General features: G+C 33.6%; 1 pseudogene; it reads right to left on the bottom strand.

Moving 5' to 3' along the window:
* Nucleotides 1-8,790: 8,790 nt before the first annotated feature.
* On the bottom strand, nucleotides 8,791-11,048 carry LOC131814102 (nuclear receptor coactivator 7-like; annotated as a pseudogene).
* Between the last annotated feature and the right edge of the window lie 15,196 nt (nucleotides 11,049-26,244).

Raw genomic sequence — 26,244 nt, forward strand, 5'->3', positions numbered from 1 at the left:
ATATACTCACTTATCTTCATTATCAATTCTATATTAAGATCATTATAAGATAAACACAATGTCATCTGCTCTGATTCATACAGAATAGAGATTAAAATGACATTAAAACAATTTTTTGCACTTACTAGTTGACTATGGAACAAATAAAATGTTTTTCCTCTTGGTGTAGTAGTGCCCTTAGAGTTTGGATTATTACTAAGGATCTTATATATTATGATTATTATCCAAGATGGTGTTAAATACAGTTTAAGTTAAAACTATTTTTCTTCCTACTTATTAATTTGTTTGTTTATACCCCCTCTAATTTTCATCATTCAGTTATTTGGGATGTAAATGAAAAATTCCATATTGAGTTGTTAATTTACTTCCAAGACACTGAGCAATTTTTAATCAAGAAGTTTTCCCAAAACACAATAATTCCCACTAATTTTTAATAAGACTTAAATGTAATAACATGCATAAAAAGGAATGCACATCACAAAGTTGAAAATCATTGTTCTCGTTGGATATATTTTTACAGTTAAATGGATTATGGAATTTTTAGAACAGAAATGTCTCCCTTTGCATCCATGGATTTCTGCTACTGGCTGATAATCGCTGCTAGTGAAGTATTAATGTTCTTATTAATATCCCTTCATGTCAGTGCTCTTTCTAAGATATCTTGCCTCTATTTAAAGCCAGCATTCTCCTTCAAGCATGTTCAGCCATTTGATGAAATTGCTTGTAAGATTGTTGCTCAAAATCGCAAGTTTACTAAAACTCAGATATATAATCATTTTCGAAGAAAGAAAAAGAAAATAAACTGTTTTTTTTTTTGTGGGAAGCTTTAAAAATTGCTCTTTTTACACTTGTTCACTTCCAGTAGAGGTTTAATTCAGAGAATTGATCAAAGTATTAGCAGAACAGAAAGTACCTGAGGTAATATGCTGCAGAGATGAAATAGAAGCATTGTAGTATACTAGTTTACTAATATGTTGCGTCTGTCTTTCCATCAATGGAGCCATCCATCCAAACTAAGAGTTCGTAAAATGTTATGAAGACAGAATCCATTTTTCAATTGTTCCTAAGTAGTGCTTGCACTACTCACAATGACTCAATATGTCAAAATTTACAAACCTTTCTCTTGGATAAATATGACATGGCAGATCTCTGGTTTCCAAGTAACATTCAATAAATGTTTTAGTAAGAATAACTAAAAATAGCTAACAATTATTTTCACCTCAGACACTGTTGTAATGGTTTCCATTTTTGCCCTCACAAGCCTACAAAATATTGTTATTCACGTTTTGTGGATGAGGAAACGACAGCATAAAAAACTTGAATAAATTTCTCAAGGTCACTCAGCTGTTGATTTATCACTTAATCCATAGGAAAATTCAGACCACTCAGTAGTCATTCACTATTTCTAAGTGAATTGAGGATTCCTTAAGATTTTCTGTAACAGACTGTAACAGAAGTAAACAGACCAAATTGCTTTAACTTTCCTCAGATTTTCTAAAATGAACCCCTCCCACATTATGCCCATATCAGATTCCAATGACAAAATTCTGTATAACTTCTTAAGAGAAAGCAAGTGTTTGGGTGAAATGTATTTTATATTCTAATATACCACTGAAAAACTATAGTTTTAAAATACCAGATAATTTAGTTTATCATGTCCCCCCTCTTTTAGGAAAACTGGTCAACAGATCTGAAGAGGAGAAGTTCCCCAACCAGAAAAAATTATCCTTATTAAGGTTTCCTTTCAATTTCTCTATTTGACATCTTACAATATAACATTTATAATGAAGGAATTAGAGTATTATAAAATTTTTGAGTAGATAATTTTCTAAAGCTGAAAGATAACAAGGAAATTATTATAATCTGGATTGTCATCATTATCAAAAACATCAGTGGAATAGTTTGGGTAATTTCAAAGAAAATGGAAGAGAATAATGATTGTCTTGCAGAAATCTGCATACTAAAAATTCATATTCTCATTATTGAATACATATGTTGGGAAATGTATGAAAGGCATCTCTGTGCTATCATGCTTAAGCTGGTAGGAAACAGAAAGCTACCACACATTCCCGAGTTAAATCTTGAGCTGTAAATATACTGCTGCATTTCCCCTGAATGTTTACAAATAGCATCTTTGCAGCTGGATGGTTACTGAGGCAATGCTGGATTCTCAACTTTCATCACCATGACAGCTGCTAATTGCATCTAAGTTTCCCTTTCCTGGGACAACTCTTATTTCCCATTTATTCTTCAGTATATTCTGTGTATTTGTCAACTTTCCCACAAACATAATCCTTTTTATGTTTGATGTTTTTGTTTTTGTTTTTTCCCTACAGAAATGTGAGGATATTGTAACTTTTCTCCATCTTGCTTTTTTTACTCTTACTATGTCATGGAGATCATTCCACATTGGTGCACATAAAGCAGGCTAATTCATTCTAAAGCCTGAGTATGAGGGCATCCATGTAACATGATTTAGATCACTAGTCCAAAATTGACAGCCTTTAGATGTTTTCAATCTTCTATTGTTTTAAAATCATCATTATGAATGACCTTGGGGATAATTATTTAATTGTAGGACAAATATGCATGTATAAAGAGACAGAATTATTAGATCAAAGTGTGTGCATTTTCAACATGTGTACAATATATAGCTAAAATACGTATTCAAATATTTATGTAAATAGCTCTCTGTAGCTGTGACCTTTTTACAAGCAATAGTAATGTATAAGAAAGCCTCATTAATGCAAGATATTGTGATTTTGTTTTAATTGTTGCCAATCTTTGCCAAATTTAATTTACATTTATCTCATTATGAATGAGGTAAACTATCTTTCTACATAACCAAAGCATATCTCTTTATTTTCTGAAAATTGTGTATCCCTAGCCTTTGTTAATTTTTCTTTTGCATTTCATTTTAATTCTAATGGATCTGTAGAAGCTCCTTAAGTACAAGAAAATTTCCCTTTGTATATAATATGAATTGCAAATATCAACCTCACTGTCAAATATTGAATTATTAATCCTAACTTTTCGTTTCTTTTTGATAGTATTATACATTAAAATCCCGACCCTTGCTGCATTATGAGACAGTGTACTTCTCCACCCCTTGACTTTGTTCTTGTCAATGTGACTTGTTTTGGTAAAGGATGAGCTCACAGATGTGGTAGGAGTGGATAATTTAAATTTATTTACAGGATGGTCTTAGATTTTGGCATTTTGTGATCCACAATTAAAGAAGGTTCCCTCCAGTTTTATCATCCTCTTAGCTTGGTCATCACAGCGAAGAGATGCAAAGACCTGAGCCCAACCACAACCAGCATCTAAGTCAGGCTGATGTTGCAGGACAAGTACAGTGTCCCAGAAATCCAGTGGAAATTGGCTTATCCAGATGTAACCTGGGGTTGCTTGTACATGAACAAAAATTTTTATGTGGTGAGACCTATGATTTGGGGTTAGTTTCTTATACAGCAATAATTGACACAAACATTAGGTGATCAGTTTCACTTAATTGTCTTTTTAAAGATTATTTATTTGATCGAGAGGGCATGCACATGTTGTAGGGGAGGGTCAAAGGGAGAGGGAGAAGCAGACTCCTTGCTGATTGGGGACTCCCACTCAGGGCTCGATCCCAGGACCTTGAGATCATGACTTGAGCTGAAGGCAGATGCTGAACTGACTGAGCCAACCAGGGGCCCCAACATGATTTTTTTAATCCCTTTTTAAAAATTTTATAATTTGAATTTATTAATCATTTTTATTAATTTATTTAATTAATCATTTATTAATCATTTTTATGTATACTTCTAAGATTTATGTGCTTCTGAAGCAGGCTATCTGCTGAGCAGGGAGCCCCATGTGGAACTGGATCCCAGGATGCTGGGATCATGACCTGAGCCAAAAGCAGTTGCTTAACTGCCTGAGCCACCCAAGCATCCTGACAATAATCTCTTTGACATCAGCCTTAGAAATATTTTCCTAGATATAGCTCCTTTGGCAAGGGAAACAAAAGCAAAATTAAACTATTGGGACTACACCAAAAATACAAAGCTTTTGCACAGTAGGGGAAACCATCAACAAACCGAAAGACAAACCCCTGAGTAAGAGAATATATTTCTAATGATATGTCTATTATAACTAAAATATATAAAGAACTTATACAACTAAACATCAAAAAAATTAAAAGAAAAACAAAAACAAACACCAAAACAAGACAGAAGATATGAACAGACATTTCTGTAAGGAAGACATACAGACACATGGAAAGATGCTCAACATCACTCATCATCAAGGAAATACGAATCAAAATCATAACGAGATATCAGCTCAGACCTGTCAAAATGGCTAGAATAAAAAAAAAAGTAAAAAGAAAAAAGAAAAGTGGTGCAGCCATTTTGGAAAACACTATGGAATTTCCTCAAAAAAATTAAAAATAGTGTTACGATAGGATCTAGTAATTCCACTACTAGGATCCCCCTTAAATGAAAACACTAATTCAAGAAGATATATGTGCCCCTATAATTATTACTGTATTATTTACCATAGGCAAGATATGGAAGCAACCTAAGTGTCCATCCATAGATAAATGGCTAAAGTAGTTATGAGATATATATATATATATACATATACAATGAAATATCACTTGGCCATAAGAAAGGATGAAATATTGGCATTTGCAACAGGATGGATGGATCTGGAGGGTATAAACTGAAATAAGTCAGTCAGAGAAAAACAAATAATACCTTCTGATTTCAGTCTATTTAGAATTTAAGAGAATACAAACAAAATAAAGAAAAAAGAGGAAACAAAAACAAAAACAAAAATAGATTCAAATATGGAGAACAAGCTGGTAGTTACCAGAGGGGAGCTGAGTGGGGTAAAGGGCATATAGGTGAAGGGGATTAAACATACGCTTACTGTGATGAGCACTGAATAATGTACAGAATTGCTGAGTCCCTACATTATATACCTGAAACTAATGTAACACTGTATGCTTACTCTACAGGAATTAAAAAATAAGTAAAAATTAAAAAATAAATAAATTTCAATGTCATTAACACTCTACTCATCACTTTAATATTAGTTAGATACATTTTCTTCTCCTTTTCTTCATTTTGAGAAGTATTCTTATGTATTTTCTCCTAGGACTCCAAAATCATATTGGAATTTTCAGAAAGATTTCAAATGACAGTTTCATTGGAATTAAATAAAGCATGTAGCTTGATTTAGGGGAAAGCAATAGTTTTTAAGATCTACTGAGTCTTCATTTTCAAGTGTATACTTTTTAATTATTACTCTTTTGTGTCCTTCAGGAGCCATGTTTTTTTTTTTTTAGCTTTTGGATGTGATGTCTATTATTTAATTTTATCAACTTCATTTTCTATCTTCCTGCTGTTTGTCTACATAGAAGAAACATGAATTTTTATCCAACCAATTAAATGAATGCGTTTTATTCTGAGTTTCATTATTTTTATCTTTTCTTGTTTCTCGGTTTTCTATGCAAAAATAATACCTTAAAATAATCATAAGGTTTTTTTATAGTCAAATTTATTCATCTTTTTAAAGATTTTATTTATTCCTTTATTTATTTGACAGACAGAGATCACAAGTAGTCAGAGAGGCAGGCAAAGAGAGAGGCAGGCTCTCCTCCTGAGCAGAGAGCCCAATGCGGGACTCGATCTCAGGACCTTGAGATCATGACCTGAGCCAAAGGCAAAGACTTTAACCCACTGATCCACCCAGGCACCCCAACCATAAGGTATTTTTAAAAAGATTTTATTTACTTATTTGAGAAAGAGACAACACAAGCAAGGGAAGGGACAGAGTGAAATGGAGAAGCAGACTTTCTGTTGAGCAGGGAACCCAGTGTGGGGCTCAGTCCCAGGACCCTGAGATCATGACCTGACACTTAATGGACCTAGGTGGAGAGCAACCTAGTTTCCCCCATAAGTTGTTTTTTTAACAGACTTAAAAAAAATTGGTGGGGAAATAATTGTAGATTCACATGCAACTCTAAAAAATAATACAGAGAGCCAGAGATCTCCTATGTATACTTTACCCAGTTTCTCCACATGGTAACATCTTGGAAAAACACAACACAATAGCACAACCAGGATATGGACTTGGATATAGTCAAACTACACCAAGATTTCCATCACACCAGGAACCCCCAGGTTCCTTTTTGTAGACACATTCACTGTCTCTTACTACTACTCTCTCTTTAACCCTACTCAGACCCTAATCTTTTCTCCATTTCTGTACTTTTGTCATTTGAGGAATATTATAAATAGATGCAAAGAGTAAAAAGCCATTTGCAATTGGCTTTTTCACTCAGTATAATTCTCTGGAGATCCATTCAAGTTTTTGTGTGTACCAATAGCCTATTGCCTTATAATGTTGAGTAGGATCCCATCGTTTGGATAGTCCAGTTTGTTTAATCACTCACCCACTGCCGGGCATCTGGGTTGATTCCAGTTTATGATTATTATGGATAAAATTTCAATGAACATTTGTGCACAGGTCTTTATCTTTGTTTCTCTAGGTTAAATGCCTAGAAGTGTAATTGCAAGTTTGTATATTCAGCATTTTGAATAGGATAGTACTTTCCAGAGTGGTTGTATCATTTTCCATTTTCACTAGTAATGCATGAAAGCAACTCCGTTCTTCTCCATCCTCATTGGCATTTGGTGATATCATATTTATTTTTGCTTTTTGCTTTTTTTCTTTCCTTCTTTCTTTTTCACTTTATCCATTCAAATAGTTGTGTAGTGATATTTCCTTGTGATTCTAATTCCCACTTCTCTAACAGCAAATTATGTTTGATGCGTCTCTTCATGACTTTTGCCTTGTTCTAATTGGATTGTTTGCCTTTTCACTGTTGAGTTTTAAGAGTTCTTTTTTTTTTTTTTAATGTGTTTGTCCTTTGTTAGGTAAGTGGTTTGCAAATATTTCTCCCACTCTATACTGTCTGTGTTCATCCTGCTGCCAAGTCTAAGGAGCCTTTGCCTAGCTCCACATCATGGAGTTTCTCCTATTTTATAAAACAAGTTTTAGTTTTGCATTTAATTCCATGATTCAGTTTGAGTTAATTTCTGTGTAAGGGGTAAGGTTTAGGTCAAGATTTTTTTTTTTTTTCAGTACAGATATCCAATTGCTCCAGCACCATATGTTGAAAAGATTATTTTATCACCATTGAATCAATCTTACACCTATGTAAAAAATCAGGTTGGGGGGCACCTGGGTGGCTCAGTTGGTTAAGCGGCTGCCTTCAGCTCAGGTCATGATTCCAGGGTCCTGGGATCCAGCCTTGCATCAGGCTCCCTGCTTAGCCAAGAGGTTCCTTCTCTCTCTCCTTCTGCCTGCTACTCTGCTTACTTGTGCTCTCTCTCATTTTCTATCAAATAAATAAATAAAATCTTTAAAAAAAAATCAGGTTGGAAGAAGAGTGTGGGTCTATTTGTCCTTTTGTTATTTTGGTTCTAGATCTAAGTGTCTATCCCTTAGGCAGTACCACACTACCTTAATCCTGCACCTTATAGTAAACTTAACCATTAACTTGGCCACCACCATGTATTTCCTTGGGTGTCAATGTGTCTAGCTGGTCTACCTCTTTCTCTCCATCTTTCAGAGTCTCTTCATGTTTGTCTTATGTGTAATGTCCAGGGTTTTTTGTTATACTTTGCCGAAGGAATTAGAAAAAGTGCATTTACTCCATCTTCCTGAAAACCAAGATCTCCTTTAAGATTTTCATCTTTCATTTCTATTCTTATCAAGCCAGATTAAACTGTATATCAGAACAATGTTGAAGAGAAGAAGGAGGAGGAGGAGGAGGAGGAGAAGAAAGTACTCTTGTTATAATTCTTACTTTAAAGCTAATGCTTCCTTTAAGGTTTCATATGTTTTCAGAACATTAAGAGAATGTTAATATGGAAACTTTTATTTTACCATTAAAGAGATAGGAATTCATTTCATCTGTTATGAAAGTGATTATCTTCATTTAATTAAGAATTTTTATAAAGAATGGATTATGCACTTTAAACTGCCTATTGAATAGACAATGAGAAGATCATAAGGCTTTTTTTTAAACTTTCATTTATTAATAAAATGAATAAAATATTCTAACACCAAAGCATCTTGACATTATAACTTAACTACTACTGGGTCATGATGTATCAATGCCATGTTGAAGTTGGAATACTATTTCCTAATATTTTATTTTAGATATTTTAAATTGATATTCAAAAGAGTGATTCATCTGTGATTTTTTGTGCTATGTTTTTGAGCTATTTTTTATTAGAAAAAAAGAAAAGCTTTAATTTAAACAGGATTATTGGTTCTTTCTAAATAAAGAAATAATCTTTTAGTATTAAGAAAATGATGATTATATTTTTTACAAGAACAGTATCCAAATCTGTGGAATACAATCATATTAAGACTCTAGGAAGTGCTAGAAACTGATCAGATTTCATAACTTTCTCAAGGTAGAGTCCCAGTCACTTAACTAGAACTAGACCAGTACATGCTGGGCTTTATGCATTCATGAATACATGCATCGGTTTGTTCATACATGAGCCAACCACTTACCACAATGACCCATTTTTCAACTTAAGAAATTATGTTTCAAATAGATGAAGAATCTCAATCCAAGGTACACTATTCTAGGAATTCTCATTCTCCACTGTTTGATTCTGTGGTTCATTAGTCTACAGACCAGAGTAGAGCAGCCCAAGACTATGCACTTCTTCTGGGGGAAGTGTACAGGATATTTTCTTCTCAAATACCTGATAGCTGCTAACACAGGCTTTCCAGAGGAACAGACATGCATTGCACTGACTGCTTTCTTCATTTGCCATACTGTTGGACTGTGGTTGCAGTATGAGTCACAAAGAATTTTTTCATTGGTTTTCCTACTTTAATGCACAGAAACATGGATGGGGTCTTACTTTCTTCTTCTTTTGAAGAAATATCTTCAACAGATACTTGAATTCCCTTTAGTACACATAACTGAATTTTCAAACTTATTATTCATTTGCATGCTTTCGTGTTTGTTGTCCAGAGCGGATTCTGAAGAATTGTCTGGAGAATCTTTGTTCCTATTTGCTTCTGTAGGAAAGGCTGGTTGCAGTGTGAGGGACACTCACCCAGGTTTTATCTGGCTTTTTATTGCTTTTGGTTGAGGGATCACCTACCTAGGAAAGAGAATGATGTATATTCCCATTGGCTCAATACTTTTGCCATCATTTAATTCTGCTTTCTATAACTTTTCAGATAATTGTGACCCCTCTTTGTTTTTATTAAGGTAATATTCATGTGTTTAAATTTATCTAGATCTTCACATAGGTTTCATTGTTTTCTACATGGCTTTCTGAGAACCAGACTGCTTGTCCATGTCTAGCATTATATCTTGCTTCTCATAGGTTTCTAAATCTATGGCTTCTTTCAGTTTAACATTACTATCTGCTCCTGAAAATTTCAGGGATGCCTGCACCTGCATTTCCGTTGCAGAACTATTATTCATGAGTTGGCTTTCCTTACCTCTTCTGGGTCAAGAGAAAAGCAATCTTTTGACGTGTCTCTTTTGTCCATTTCATTATCAGCTTTAGAAGAAACTTCTTCCAAGTCAACAAAGGCAACTTCTTCCCCTAAAAGTAAATTTTCTTTAGCTATAGATTCAAATGGAGCATGAGGGTCAGAAGGTTCCTTGCTGACCTTAGTTACTGTGATAGATCCATTGGTTTGTTCTAGAGAAGATTCCAGTGTCTTTAGCTTTCCTGACACCGAGCTGTCTGAGGGCTTCGTATGTGTGTATTTTGTTGACTTTTCTAAAGGTTTTGTTTTGGAATCTGAAGAGATGGTTCTCTCTCCATTCTGCTGCTGTTTTTCCCTGATGGACTATAGAAGAGATTGTTTTGCTTCCATTGCCCTCACAACGACATTCCTACATGAAGATTCAAAAATGCCTTGCCATGGCCTGGAGAATGGGAAGATCTGCCTCCAGAAAGACTATCAACTCATTTAGTAAGTGTTTGAGCTATTTTTTGATGTCAATGTAATCTTAATTTCATTTTTAAAAACTGAAATTCCTTTTTTATTTTTCTCAGTTCCCATGCTCTATGACAGAAAAAGTCATATTTTAAATTTCCTTATGCAAATATTGCACATTTCTTGTTGCTTTTATTCCTAGATACTTCATTTGCTATAGTAAATGAATTTCATTTTATTGTCTTTTTTAAATAATTGGTAGAACATGCTGTGAAATTATCTAGGCCTGATTCTTACCTGGATATAGTTATTGACCAAATTTTTAATTTATTTTAATTAATTAATCATATATTTAATATGTATATTATATATAATTTATAAAATAAATTATTTATTATAAAATAATTTAATTATATATATGAGATAGCTACAAAATATGTATATTTAGTAGCTATGTCTTTGTACTATAGACCTTTGACATTGAAAGCACTGTACACTTGTTCTACTGTCTACTTCCTATAAATATGTTGAAGTAAGTCACTCTACAACTGCTAGCATCTTTATGGTGAAAATACTTAGTTAAACTATGTTCATTTGATTGTGAACACAATGGACAATTTTCAAAAATTGGACAATGCTCAAGTTTTATATTTTTGGTTTCCTTAAATAGATATTGGGATAAGAAAGGAAATGATGGAAGAGATTCAGAAACTTTAGAAAGAAAACAGCAGAAAACCAGAAGGACATTAACTGGACATGGGTAATTAGGAAGAAGAAATGATTTCAAGTGACACTGAAATTTTGCAAATGCATAGGTGGACAGATGAAGCACTCTGGGCAAACTTGTGAGCATTAGGATGGGAGATATATGGACGTAGTTAGGAGGTGGTGCAGCAGCCAGCCCTGGCCCTGTAGCTCACAGGCATCTCGTAAATGCTTTTTGAATGACTGTTAGATGAATTCCATACCCGACACACCGAATCTGATGTGGATGTTTTCAGTGGTCCTGTAACCTTAAACCTGTGGGGCACTTTCAGTTTACAAAGCACTTTCATATGCTGGCCCATTAATCCCCACAATAAAGCATGGAGTAAAATATCATTAAAGCCCTCTTACAGCTGAGGAAATGAGGCTTAGAAAGATTAAGTTCTTTACTTACGTTCTACGTTTAGTATGAGCCAGAGATGAGGTTTAAGCTTGAGTGTTTCTGAAGCCAGAACCTGGGCTTTTTCTCTTAGTGCAGAATGTTCCAAGTAAAATAGCCAGCTATCTCAGACACATCTGAGAAAATCATAATGTCTGGAAAGACACAAATAATTGTGGAGCAAGTTAAAAATGAGAGCACGTCAGCTATAGGCAAGAGACTCACAAAGGTTGGGACACTGTTTCTCTGTGATCAACACAGAGGGAAACTCAGTGCTGTACTTAGTGACTGAATGATTCCCCAGAGGCTGGAGTGTGCTGGAAGGATAAAGATTTGTTTGGGGAAAAAAAAAAAAAAATCAAATGCTGGAATTATGATAAAAGGAGGACCAGTATTTGGGAACAAATTTCATGGAAGAGTTGAGGATATTGGGAAGCAAAAGGGATTCCACAGGATTCTTCTTGTGGAAAAGATCCTATTTTTTATCAACTACAACAGACTAAAATATCTGAAGAAGCTAAAATAATTTAACAACTAATATTCTTTTTTTAACTTTACAATATACCTTTTTATAGTGTTTTATATATGGGTACAGTATTGGTGAAGTACAGTATTTACAGGTGAGTGGGGTTTTGTTGATGGAATATATTGTTTTTGAGAAATTTTAAAATTTCTCAACCTTGGTTTCTTTGCTTTGGTTTTTGTTTGGGGTCATCTTTTACCAATTTATCAGAGAGTCTTTACATACACCCTATACCAGTCACATTTTCTTGGTTCCCTTTTAGCTTTTATTTCTTTTTTATTTTAAAAGTTTTTCTCCCTTTGCTTATTTTGTTTGTCTAAAGAAATTATCTGTGTGCCTAGGTTAAAACTGTTGTTCATTTATTTCATATCTTTTTCTATGTGCTATCACCTCATTTCTGAATTTTTCTATTTTAGATTTATGCTATTGTTTTATATCTTCTATCATTTTCTTAATTTAGTTTTGCATGTTTGGAAACACATGGTTTATTTATTTTTTTTGTTCTTTGCCATGCCTTTTTGGAGTACTTTTGCTTCCTACAAAGTCAATATTCTATTTCAATGTATATTTAAAAAAAAAAAAAGAGAGAGAGAGAGTATGGGATTTAAGTGTGATAATTTGTGCTGTGCTATTTTTTTTCTTTCTCTACCTTATATTGGTTTTGTGGCTTTTGAGGATGTACGGGTGGGTTCAAAGAGTTTTTCTAGGCTCAGGCTCTAATATACCCCCTGTAATTTCCATCAGTTCTTTAAGTTATGGTCCCTTACCATTTGAAATGTCCTAGTAGTCTTCTTTGTTCATAATAAACTTACCTAACTCTTGCTTTTGCCCCTATGGATCCTCTTCTGATAAATTTAGATTCTCTTTAGAAAAGTCTCTCCTCAATATTGGGCTCTGTTGTAGAAAGGGTTTTGCAGATTTCATAGACATCAGATTGCTCTTGTCACATCATCTTAAATCACTGGCCCATGCTAATGATCCACAATTTAGCATATGAAAAAAAAAATACTTGCAATTCGGTAGATTTTTCTCAAGTTGTCCTGCCCATGTTCCAGTGCATGCCTGGTGGCAATTTTGTGGTTCTCTACTCCCCACATCCATCATTTGACACCTTGATACCTGTCTTTCCTTCTGAAGAGATACTTGCACCGTCCAAGTCTTGACCTTCCAGAGCTTTGTGGCCTCTGCTCTTGTTTCCTGATTAATTTAATTTTTTAAAAAATGTTATTTATTTGTTTGACAGAGAGTGTGGGCGCAGGTGTGGGGGGAGGGGCAGAGAGAGAGAGGAAGCAGCAGGCTCCTTGTTGAACAGGGAGCCCAATGCGGGGTTCAATAATGACCTGAGCTGAGGGCAGATGTTTAACTGACTGAGCCACCCAGATGCCCTAATTTCTTGATTTCTTGCAGTGGGTGTCATCATAGGGACTTTGTTTTGCTATTATAGTTTTTGACGAACACTTCCAACATTATTCTGCTACAGCTACCATTTCCAGAAATCCCCATTTCCAATCTCCAGGTGAGAGCATAAAGCTCAGTCCTCAGGCTTCAACTGGCCTAACTTCTTCTCCTTGGATTGTGGACTCCAGTGTTTCAGAAATACATATTCCTTAATTTAATAGAATAGAATAAGCATTTATGTTTGTAGGTGCCTTATTTTTTGAAACCGTAAATGTTCATATCCTTTTATAAAGTTCTGTACACACACTCAAACACATACGGTAACCGTTCATAATTGAAAACTGATTTTGATTTTCACAAAACTTTCTAAATGACACAGAATATTCTTTATCACCAAATTATCTCAAATATTCTCTTTTCTACTTCATAATTTTTATTGGATTGACTTGTCTTTCCTCATTATCAGAGTGAACCACAGAGCTGTTCCACTGGTTTGATTTTATTGTAGAATGGTGCCCATTTTTTTTCTTTAAGATTGAAATTTCCAACTCACTCTTCATAGGTCGGTCAGAAAAAGAAAAAAAAAAAAGAAAATGCCTTAACAGACTGAAAATGAACATTTGTAATGATTAGATAGGAATATTTTTTACAGTTTCAGAGAACTAAACTATTTTTTTCCCTTAAACACTCAAGTTTATATATTGATTTTATTAAGAAAGTTAGTAGATATCAAATATTTGGAAACCATTTCTACATTTCTTGACAGATGATTACATGAGAACTAAACAGTTAATCATCTTTGAATGGAAGTAAATAAGATGATAAATTCTGTGTCAGGGAAATTTTTATATGTTTGAAGCGATTTTTAAATATCAGTGTAAAAATAATGCCATATTTTCTACATAGTTACACTAGGCATCTACTGAAGTCAAACCATGAGTGATTCATTACCTTGCTGGGCTCTTCATCTGAGCTTTTCAAATGGTCCTCCAGGGCACACGACCACACAGTTCATGGTTTCATAAACAAGTTATCAAGGGATTGCAGCATCTCCACAGAACTCCTAACTATCCTAACTTAACTTACTTTGATAGTTAATTTAGTCAAGTAGAATATACGATTAAATCTGAAAAACAACTTTAAGCATCTACTTAATTGTTCGATTTAATGAATTAATAGGATCTCTTTTAAAATGTTTACATTTTATGAACAGTAATTGTGGTTTTACTACAGTACTTGGTACACTCCATAATTTCTAGCAGGGTTGGCAAGTTGCAAACTCTTTTATAGTTTCTCTTGACTAATATCTTTTACTAAAATACATGCTAAGTCATTCATGCAGCATTCAACACAAGACTTCTAAGAATAAATTTAACATGCTTTTTAGCTACATATTTTCATAGAGTTGTTTAAAACATTTTCTGAGTAAAATTTCATTATATAAACACACATGCACACACACATACATACACATCTTTATACACTCATCTATGGACACTCAGGTTGTTTCCATATCTTGACTATTGTAAATAACGTTGTAATAAACCTAAAGGCTCATACATCTTTTTGAATTAGTGCTTTCATTTTCTTTGGGTAAATTCCTACCAGTGAAATTACTGGATCCTATGATAGTATTTTTATCTTTAATTTTTGAGGAATCTCCATGCTGTTTTCTATGTTGGCTGCAGGGGATTAAAATAAGTAGAGGGGATTAAGAGGTACAAACTTCTAGTTATAAAATGTCATGGGGATGAAAAGTACAGCACAGGGAATAGAGCCAGTAATATTGTAATAACTTCATATGGTGACAGATAGTAACTATACAGATGGTGGTAAGTAATGTGTAAGGCACAGAATTTTCAAATCACTATGTTGTAAATCAGAAACTAATATAAAATTTTATGTCATCTATACTTAAATAAAAAGTAAGCAAACAAAGAAACATTTTTCCTGGGCCTGAATAACATAACTTATATTTTCAAATATAACTCCTATGTTATTTAAAAAAAAAAAAATCTCACACAGGTGTTACCAAATCAATTTTCACTTGAATGATTACACATCTTTCCCTGAGAACAGTAATTATTCAAAGCTTAAAGGATTTGAAATATAGTAAAGGGCAGTTACTCTGTACTTATTCGTTGTGATATGTATTCCTCAATCAGAGATTAAAAACTGTTTGAAAAATTAAATCTTCCCAAACTACTTAGATCTATATATACAAACTGTAAACATAAGTTTGTTAAATTCTTCATCTTCAGAAACTTTCATGCAAATGGAAATCTTAAATATCTATTACCTTTCAGGGAATGACTAAAAACCCATTTTTTTCTTTGAAAATTTTTGGGTAAATTTCAAAAGAAGGGAAGTGAAGGGATTATAATTTATTGGAAGTCTAATATATGCCAGCCACTGTGTCTGTATTCATACATAGTTTTATTATCTTCTACTCAATTTACTTACTTTTATTTAAACTTTCAAAAATGGTGAAAAATACATTTTATTGTCTTATAGATAAAATAGATTTTAATGTCTTAATACTATTTTAACATCTCAAAAATAAAATGTTTTATTATCTTATTGGACATGTGAAGAAACAATGAGATCAAAACCACAACTTAATCATCAGTAGGTGTGATATTTGTAGATAAATCTTGCTGGTCCAAGTGATAAGTATATTCATTTTCCTTCTCATATGGTGTAAGGCAGGCTTGCTGTGGATTGAGAAGTCATTATGTGGATAATTGTTCCCTGAAAAATAATAATCCATTTTTTTTAATCTGAAATAAAAATTCAGAGGTAGAATTGAAATAGGATTATAATATTTACCTGCATACATGATGCATGTTTGATACCATTTGTCTCACCTTAAAATAGGAATTCAAACCAAATAAATAGAAATAATGTATAAATCAACTGTGAGAGTAGTTATACTTTTCTGGAAGGTAATGATCATATGAAAAGCAAAACTATCATATAATTTAACTAAAAGCTCTTTTACTCTTTCTTGAAACTGAAACAGGAATTCTCATGATTTTCATAGTCTGTAATCCCTTACACGAAGTGCATTATAAAAAAAAAAAAAAAAGAGAGAGAGAGAGAGCATTACAGTTAGCCTAGTTTGGGGCTAAATAAGCAGGAAGAGCTCATTCTTGGCTGATAACAAACAGGTGGTCATGAATGTACCTTTATTTCCTTATGTGACATGCTAGGAATATGTCAATATTCCCCACAATTTTCATTGTTATTTATGATTTCTGAAAGTTCTAATCAATGGAATAACATAAGAAACAGATACATGAAACGTTCCTGTTGGATCAAACCTACTAGAAGACAACATAGGAAAAATGCTTCCTTTTTTTATCTGAGGCTTGAACTCATGACCCTGAGATCAAGACCTGAGCAGAGACCAAGAGTCCAGACATTTAACTGATGGAGCCACCCAGGTGCCCCAGGAAAAATCTCCTTGATATTGGTCAGGACACTGATATTTTTGCTTATAAAATAAAAAATAAAGGTAATAAAAGCAAAAATAGACAAATGGGATTGCATCAAACTGAAAAGAGTCTGCACCACACAGGAAACAACAGAGTGAAGAGACAGCCAACAGAATGAGAGAAAATAGTCTAAACCATACATCTAATAAGGTGTTAATATTCAAATCATGGAAAGAACACTTATAACTTAAGAGCAAGGGGGAAAAATTACTCAATTAAAAAATAAACAAAGTAATTGGATAGACATTTACCCCCACAAAGATACACAAATGCCCAACAGGGATTTAAAAAGATACTCAGCATCACTCAGCATCAGGGAAATGCAGATGCCTTAAACGGAAAACCTGTACCATCTTCATATACTAGTGGATGTTTTAGATGCTATGACAGTTCATGAGTAAGGACTAGACTGGATACACAAACTCTGGAATTTTAAACAACTAAATGAGCTGATACCGAAGACCTGGATGAGTTTACCACAGAAGGGTGGAGAGACAGGAGAATCCAGGGACCAAACCTTGTGCCTAAAGCGAGTTAACAAGAGATGGGGGTTAACAAGAGATGGAGGTCAGGGGCCTGTTAAATAGGCAAAAATAAGTGAAAATGGTACCTCAAAAGTACAGTGAAAAAAGTGTGGCAGAAAAAGGAGCTTTTTAATGAAGGCAAATGTTATTATATAAGGTGAGAACTAAAACTGAGCTTGGACATGAGGAATCGAATATTCTGGTGAAATCTTCCAGAAAATACAATATTTCCCTTGATTGTCAAGAAACAGCAACCTTACTGCACATATTATTACATAAATTTGAGTAAAACAATAGCAAAAATATCTACATTATTAAAATAAATGCACATTATTGACAAATGAGATTTGGCACAGAAATGCAAAAAAGGTTTGCATGCTCAGAAACGCAGTTACATTATCCATTTTATTAGAAATTTGGGTGAGAAAAGCTAGACCATCATTTTTATGGAATCTGCAAAGATATTAATGAAATTCCTCAGTAAATTATATGGAAAAACAGGTTATTTCTTCACCTAATAAATAATATATATGGATGTACTTACAGGAGGCAATCATGGTTTTTAACTTATATTTTTGTTTTGGTGTTTTCAGAGGTTTAAAATGTCTTGCTTTCCTTTTTTTTTTTTTTTTTTTAAGAACGCATGCTATTTGAGACAACACATATTATTTATTATGTTTTGGTTTTTATTTGTTTGCACAAACCATTCCTTTGTCACACGCCGTATCTGGTGACTGCTGACCTTCCTTGATCCATGTTTATATTAGAAGCAGGTAGCCTTTATCATGACCCCAAGTCCTCTACAGCTGATTAGGACAGAAGTGATATGAGCTGAGCTGAGATAATCTGAATGTGTACATTGGATTCTGGATCACTCTCTTTCTGGGTGGATGAAACTAAGGGCATCTAAAATACTGTCCCTCTTGGTAACCAAATTTGTCATATAAACACCAAACAAAGAAAAATCACATTGCCAGTGAGCAAGGAGAATGCAGTGGATGAAGGATATGCAGGAAGAAAAAGAAACACCCAGATACTCACTAACACTTCAATCCTTTTATTGTAGCTGAATTCTGACACCAATACCCTTATAACAAATTCCTTTTGTTATTGAAATCCACACAAGTTGAATAATTATTTGAATCTCAAATGATCAGAGGTAATATGTTAATTCCTGTATTTATTTTCTAGAGTCTGAGGGAAAAATCTTGGAAAATGAAAAAGAGATCCTTAGATCCATCCTGCTTCTATTAAAGAAAAAAATGTTTTTCTTAGAATCAAGAAGTTTCTTTTCTTTAAAGATTTATTTATTTATTTAAGGAGAGAGAGCATGGAAAGGGGCAGGGGGGAGGGGGAGAGAGAATATCAAGCAGACCCACCCTCCCTGCATGGAGACTGGCACGGGGCTCAATCTCAGGACCCTGAGATTGTGACCTGAACTGAAACCAAGAGTCTGATGCTTAACCAACTGAGCCACCCAGATGCCCCAGATTCAAGAAATTTCCTTCTGGCATTCTTCTAACAATTTGAATTCCAAACACACAATCAATATCCAGGACAAATATTTTGAAATGATGGCATACATATAAGATGAAATAAGATTAAAAACAAAAATAAAAACATGTTGATATATTTATTTTCAAAGCATAGACCCCTCACAACGTAATTATATTGGTAATACGCTGAAAATTATATGGTGTAGAAGAACTTTTTTTTAATTTAAATTTTGATAGTTAACATATAGTGCAACATTGGTTTCTAGAGTAGAATCCAGGGATTCATCACTTAGATACACCACCCGGTGTTCATCATAACAGGTGTCCTCCTCAATTCAAGTCACCCATCCAGACCATTTTCCACCGCTCTCCATCAACCCTCAATTTGTTCTCTGTCACTAAGAGTCACTTACGGCTTGTTTCCCTCTCTGCTTTTTCTTTCTTTCCCCCCTTCCTGTATGTTCATCTGTTTTCTTTCTTAAATCCCATGTATGAGTGAAATCATGTTGCATTTGTCTTTCTCTGACTTATTTCATTTAGCATAACACACTCTAGCTCCATCCGTATAGTTGCAAACAGCAAGATTTCATTTTTGATGGCTGAGTAATATTCCTGTGTGTGTGTGTGTGTGTGGTGTGTGTAATTTATATACTACATCTTCTTTATCCATTCATCAGGCTATTGTTGATAATGCTGTTATAAACATCAGGGTGGATATATCCCTTCAAATTAGTATTTTTTATCCTTGGGGTAAAAACAGTAATGCACTTGCTGGGTCTTAGGTTAGTCCTATTTTTTTTAACTTTTTGAGGAACTCCAAACTGTTCTCCAGAGTGGCTGCACCAGTTTACATTCCCACCAATAGTACAAAAGTTTTCCCCTTTCTCCACATCCTCGCCAACACCTGTTGTTTCTTGTGTTGTTAATTTTAGAAGAACATTTAAAAATGTATTTTGCTTCCACTTATATTATTTTATAGTAATATTTTTGATATAAATTTTTGAGTTCTGATTGATCTAGCCAAATAATTCATAATTCAAGACTAATTCAGCAATCCATAGTGGCTCCTTTGCACAATAAAAATAATAAAAATTCTTCTCAAGTCATGAAGTCAGGACCCAGTAGTCTGGATTTCTGGCTTATTGTAATAAGACAGGGATAACTTTACCCTGTACGACCTTACAAATATCTTCAAATAGTGTTGCAAAAGTACTGAAAATCAGAACAAATTTTCAACTGATAAAAATGATGGAAGTCCTAGAATTATTGTGATATGATATTACAAACTAGAATGAGATCAGCTAAAATAATTGCATGGTGCATCATTTTTTATCACAACCAGTATTTTTCTTAGCTAGAATGTCTTTTGTGTATTTTTAAATTTTGTTTCCCAACTAATGAACCATGAATATCTGTATTAATTTTCACACATATTTGATCCATATAGTATAATATCATCTATTGTGTTTTTAAAATTATTAGTTTTGTTATAAAATTAAATGTAATACAGATTGAAGTAGTTCAAGAAAACAGAAACAAACAAAATTGCAATATTACATTATAAGATTCCACTACTACTATAGGTTTTCTAAGATTCTTTTTCCCTACAGGTTTGTATTTTTCCATGGTAGATATTAGCTTATATATAAATTTTGTCAACAGTTTCTGCATGGATCTGGATGTCAATGGTGTACTTTGATTATCAATTATAACAAAATGGAAAAATAATGTTGCAGAAAAAAACGTTAAAATGCAAATAAGACTTTGTGCTGATTTTGCAGTTAAGTCCATTCTTATCATGCACTACTGTGTACTCATGACAGAATCAGTAAACTATTGTCCACAGATCAAACTGACCTCCTTTTTTTGTAGATAAAATTTTATTGGAACATGGTCACATTCATTTGTTAACACATTGTCTATAGTGCTTTTCCACAAAAATGGCAGAATTTAGCAATTGGTACAGAAATAGTATGTCTCACAAAGCTGAGAATATTTATTATTTACCCCTGTACTGAAAATCATTTGCCAATTTCTGCAATAGGATATCAAAGAAATACAACACTTGGTCATGGAACTCAAAAGCTTACAAATGATTTAAGAAAAAAAAAATGCATTAAATACATAACCAACAGCTGCAGTTGGTTTACAAACTATCCCAACTGTGGTTTTCTACTTAGGAAAAATCCAATTTGAGATCATCATTCATCATCTTTGGTGATACAAGCAAAGTGATTTTTCTGGTTAGAGTAGGGTGAATTAAGAACCAACAATTTAGGAGCACCTGGGTGGCTCAGTGGGCTAAAGCCTCTGCCTTCAGCTCAGGTCATGGTCCTGGGGTTCTGGGATCAAGCCCCTCATCAGGTTCTCTGATCAGCGGAGAGCCTGCTTCCCCCCACCTCTCTCTCTGCCTCTCTGCCTACTTGCAATCTCTGTCTGTCAAATAAATAAATAAAAATCTAAAAAAAACAACAACAACAATTTGAAAATTTGAGTTAAAAGCAAATTTTTTTATTTATTTAATTAGATTTTTATAAGTTAACATATTTAATATAATATTGATTTATATATTTTTAAATATTTTAAATTTTAAACAACTTAAGAGTAAAACCTATCTAGAGTTTCCTTTAGAAGTTAAAAAAAGGGGTGTACCTGGGTAGCTCAGTCAGTTAAGCTTCTACCTTCAGCTCGGGTCATGATCACAGATCCCTCCTCACAGGGAGTCTATTTCTCCCTCTCCTCCCAACTCAGTGTTCTCTCTCTCTCTCAAGTGAATAAATAAAATCGATTGGGAGGGAGACAAACCATAAGTGACTCTTAATCTCACAAAACAAACGGAGGGTTGCTGGGGGGAGGGGGGTTGGGAGAAGGGGGTGGGATTATGGACATTGGGGAGGGTATGTGCTTTGGTGAGTGCTGTGAAGGGTGTAAACCTGGTGATTCACAGACCTGTACCCCTGGGGATAAAAATATATGTTTATAAAAAATAAAAAATTAAAAATTAAAAAAAAATAAAATAAATAAAAAATTAAAAAGAAAAAGAAAAAAGAGTGAAAAACGGACAGGCATCTGGTTGAAAATACAGACACAGCTATAAAATCTAAACATTTTAAATCCCATGTATGTTTTATGCTTTGATAAATGACCTCCATAGAGATAAATAAAGCCATAGGGAAAAATTTTTGAGAACACAAGGTTCTCTTATGGTGTAGATTTTGCAGATGAATTTGTTTAATTAACTGAAGTCCTACTGTAAATAAATAAAGAATTAATATTCCGGATGAAGAATTATATTAGGAAAAAAATCACAAGATAATGGGGAAATATTAGGGAACCTAGAACTAGAATGTTAGAATGTTGTTAAGTTACCTGTGCCTTTCTATATTTTCTATTGAGGTAAGAATAGTTAGCATGAGATCTACTCTCCTGACACATCTTTCAGTGCAACACAATGTTGTTAACTCTAAGCACAATGTCATTGAGTAGATCAACCAAATTTATTCATCTTGCACAATGGAAACTTTAAAACTTCCCACTTCCCTCCCCTGACAACCACTGTTTTACTCTACGATTTTGACAGTTTTAGGTACCTCATGTAAGTGGAATTATGCAGGACTTATCTTTTGGTAATTGGTTTATTTCACTTACCATAACATCTTCCAGATTGATCCACGCTGTTGCATATGACAAGATATTTCTTTTTTAAGGCTGAATAATATCCCAGTGTGTGTGTTTATGTGTGTGTGTCTATGTGTGTGTGTATGTACAAAAGTAATTATACACATATACATGTGGATATATATACATATATAAGAATTAAAATCAGAATCTCAAAGATTTATCTGCATTTCTATGTTTATTACAGCCCTATTCACATGAGAGCCATAAACATGAGAGCACAGGTATCTCTGAGATTGATTTCAATTATTTTGGGTGCATACCCAAAAGTGGGATTGTTGGATTAGATGCAAGTTCTATTTTTAGTTTCTATGCTATGTTCCATGGTAGCTGCACCATTCTGTACTCCCGCCAACAGTGCACGTGTGTTCCCATTTCTCCTGATTTTTATTTTGTTTTTTTCGAAAATGCCATCCTAATATCTGTGATATTTTGTTGGGCATTTTTCTGTGGATTAGTGATGTTGAACATCTTTTCATATGCCCATCGGCCATGTGTATGTTTTTGTTAGAGATATATCTATTCAAGTCTTCCTTGCATTTTAACTGGGTTATTTGCTATTGAGTTGTGGGAGTTCCTTATATATTTTGGAAATTGACTCCTTTTCAGATATAAGGTTTGCAAATATTTTTCTAATGCCATAGGTTTTTTTTTTTTTTTTTCCCACATGTTGATGATTTCCTTTCTTGTGCAGAAGTTTTGTTTGTTTGTTTGTTTTCGTTTGATGTAGTGCCACTTGTCTATTTTTCCTTTTCCTTTGGTGCAATATCCAAGAAATCCTTGCCAAGACTAATGTTGTAAAGATTTTTCCCTATGTTATCTTCTAATAGTTTTATAGTTTAAGGCCTTATGTTGAAGACTTTAATCCTTTTCAAGTTTACTGTTGTGTATGGTATAGGATAAAAGTCTAGTTTCATTCTTTTGCAAATGGATATCCAGTTTTCCCATTTCATCATTTGTTGAAGAGACTATGCTTTTCCCATTGTATATTCTTGGGATTTCAGTTGAAAATAATCAATCATATATATATATGAAGTTTATTTGTGGGATCTCGATTCTATTCTGTTGGTCTATGTATCTGTTTTTGTGTCTCAGAACAACTTTTTTTCATTACTCTCTCTATATATATACACACACACACACACATATTTGAAATGAGAAAATGTGATATTCCCAACTTTGTTCTCTCTCAGGTTCGCTTTGACTATCTAGGGTCTCAAATCATAGCAGGAATTCCTCCCTTCTTGATGAGACATTCTCTGTGCATTTCAACATAAGACTGTGTATTTCATAAATGGAGAATGAAATACTGGAAAAAAGATTTGTCTTTTCATGTGGAAGGATAGAAGCACTTTAAACCAATACTTGCAAAACCTAAAATCAGTAATCTCTTTGTTCACTCCAAGTAGCAAATTTCAGATTTTTGAATTTCTAATATATAAGGTTCATTTTAGATCTAAATACATTACACAGCAAAATTTAGTAGTTTAAAATTATGAACTATTTTAGAGGTTATAAGTTTAACCCATCATATTTTCTAACTGAGAAAATTGAGATTCTGTGATATATAGAATTAATTTGGTTATACACTTACTAATTTTCTGAAGTAAAGCAAGTTCTTAGTTTTCCTAAAACAGGGCATATTCTGCCTTAATTGTGAAAACTAGTGATTACTTCAGTATGAGAAAAGGTAAATAATAAAAGCAAAATATCAGAAACACTCATTAGGATAATTCTGGTGTGTATTTGTTGCTAGACAAAATCATTTAGGCAGTCATTGGTTTCATTGATATTCTAGGAATTATGGGAGGAATATTCACCAACACTAATGCCAGTTATGTATGTAAATCCTTTGTACAATGATGGGAGAATAACCCCAAAGTGTTTGACTTAATTAATCTTTTTCTGAGGCCCTTCACTACAGAACTAAAAATCTAAATAATGAGTAGGGACAGAGTATTAAGTATCTTTCTGCACTTAGGGGATGATTAATTATAATGGCTAAACCCCTGAACATTAAGTTGAATACTAATCTGATGACAGAGTTTGGAAATAAGCCAGTACTGCATCTGGGTTTTTTCTGTCCTTTTGACAGAATAATAAAAAGAAAAGGGGAACATATTAACAGTTTATGCTTATTCCACTTAACACAGCCTCTTTCAAATCTGCTTGTTAGCCAAGTGGAAAAGTAAATTTCTCCCACCTTCTTGACCATAAATGTAAATTGCATATATCTCTCTTAGTGATTTGATACTCCTCTCTGTGTTTTGAGATAGTGCAAAAAAGGAAACAGTGAAGAGTTAATCACCTGAATCTAAAATTCACACTTGTATCTTTTCATTGTGCTTGCCTGTTGTCTGTAGACAGATAAATAGTGTGGTCCTGTAGAGCTGCAAGCTGCTTTGAGGTGGTTTTGATTTACAGAGCAAATACCTATTAGATTGGTCTGTATCACATGAATTCACAGGGCTGGTGCAAATAAACTCAAAGGGCAAATGGATAAAGGGTCAAAAGATAAATGTTATTAAAGACTTTTGCCAATAGACAATAGAAGTAGGGAAACTACTTTCACCGAAAGAGTTAGAAAAACAAGTAGCTCTTTCAAACTTATTTTTGTTGTTCCAAGGGATTAACCATACTCCAATGATAATAGGAGAGAAAAAGTCTTCAAGATGCTTACTTCCAAATCCCCCTTTTCTGGCTTTAGTATTTAAAAATAGAGAAGAATATAAGGTCTTAGTATCTACCTCCCTGACCACTAATAAACTTCTTTTTTATTTGGTGTGGATCAATTTGGTCATGACATCATTCTTCAGATGGTTCACCTTGCTTCATTCAGTGGGAACAAAGCACCATGTTATTGCTGTGTGCTAGGAATTTTTCCCCACTAACTTACTGCTATTGTCCATTTGTCTTTTTATATGAAACCTTAAATTTCATATATATGCATGAATATACATGTATGTATCTATATTTATATTTATATATTTATATGTTTTGATTTTTCTAAATTTATATTGTTTTGAATGAATGGAATTTTAAAAATTCATATGAACTTCGCTGAAGTCTCTTTTGAGGGAAGATATATGACTTTATGTTAATACTATTAACTAGAGCAACTATAAGTATGGAACCAAATAACACTGTGTTCCTGCTTCTATGGCATGACTCATCTGTAACAGGTTACATTCCCAAAAAGCGCTGGAAAGTATAGAAACATTTAGTAAATTTTCCCCATGATACAATGATAGCAAACATTGATGTAAAGAAAATAAGTGTATTCATTCGTCTTCTAACTAACTATAATGGCTACTTTAGAGTCTACTTCCCCGATCTCTATACTCTGCTCTGAAAACTCTCTGGCAGAAACATGCCCCCAGTGGCTCCTTATTTTCTCTCCTTTCTATTGCTGTCTCAATTCAGTAATTCAGTATTGAACGGGTCAACTTATCCCCTGTGCCTTTTCTCTTCCATGAACTTTCTGACATTTTACCCATGGTCTGTATTTATTTTGCAAAGCCTTGATCTACATGCAGAAATGACTTAGCTATTTTTTGAGAGGACAGAAAGGCATTAATCTGCCAACATGTCACTTTATGAATTTATAGATTTTATTTTGTGATATTCCACTAAATACATTTTATATTAATCAACATCATTTTTTGTTGTTGTTTCTCTTTTCATATCGGAAGAAAAGCCTAGAAAGACTAAATTATCATTAGGAGGTACTAGAGTAAAAAAAAAATTTTTTTTCAGGAAATCTACTCAGGAAAAGTAAAAAGTCCTCTTTTCACTTTTAGAAAGGAGCAAGGGGGAGATTTTAGGACTAGTGGGAGAAAATGAAGAAGTCAGAAAACAGTACCCACAGAGTAGGAACATGACACCTGACACCACAAACCCAAGATCTTGTTGAGTCTGTCTTCTGCAGATGTTGCCTGAGGCAGTTGTGGGCAACCAAGAGAAACCTTACAATCTGATGTTCTAAACAAATTATAGGAGCAAA

The sequence above is a fragment of the Mustela lutreola genome, chromosome 13, assembly GCF_030435805.1.
Source record: "Mustela lutreola isolate mMusLut2 chromosome 13, mMusLut2.pri, whole genome shotgun sequence".
In the NCBI taxonomy this organism is placed as follows: domain Eukaryota; kingdom Metazoa; phylum Chordata; class Mammalia; order Carnivora; family Mustelidae; genus Mustela; species Mustela lutreola.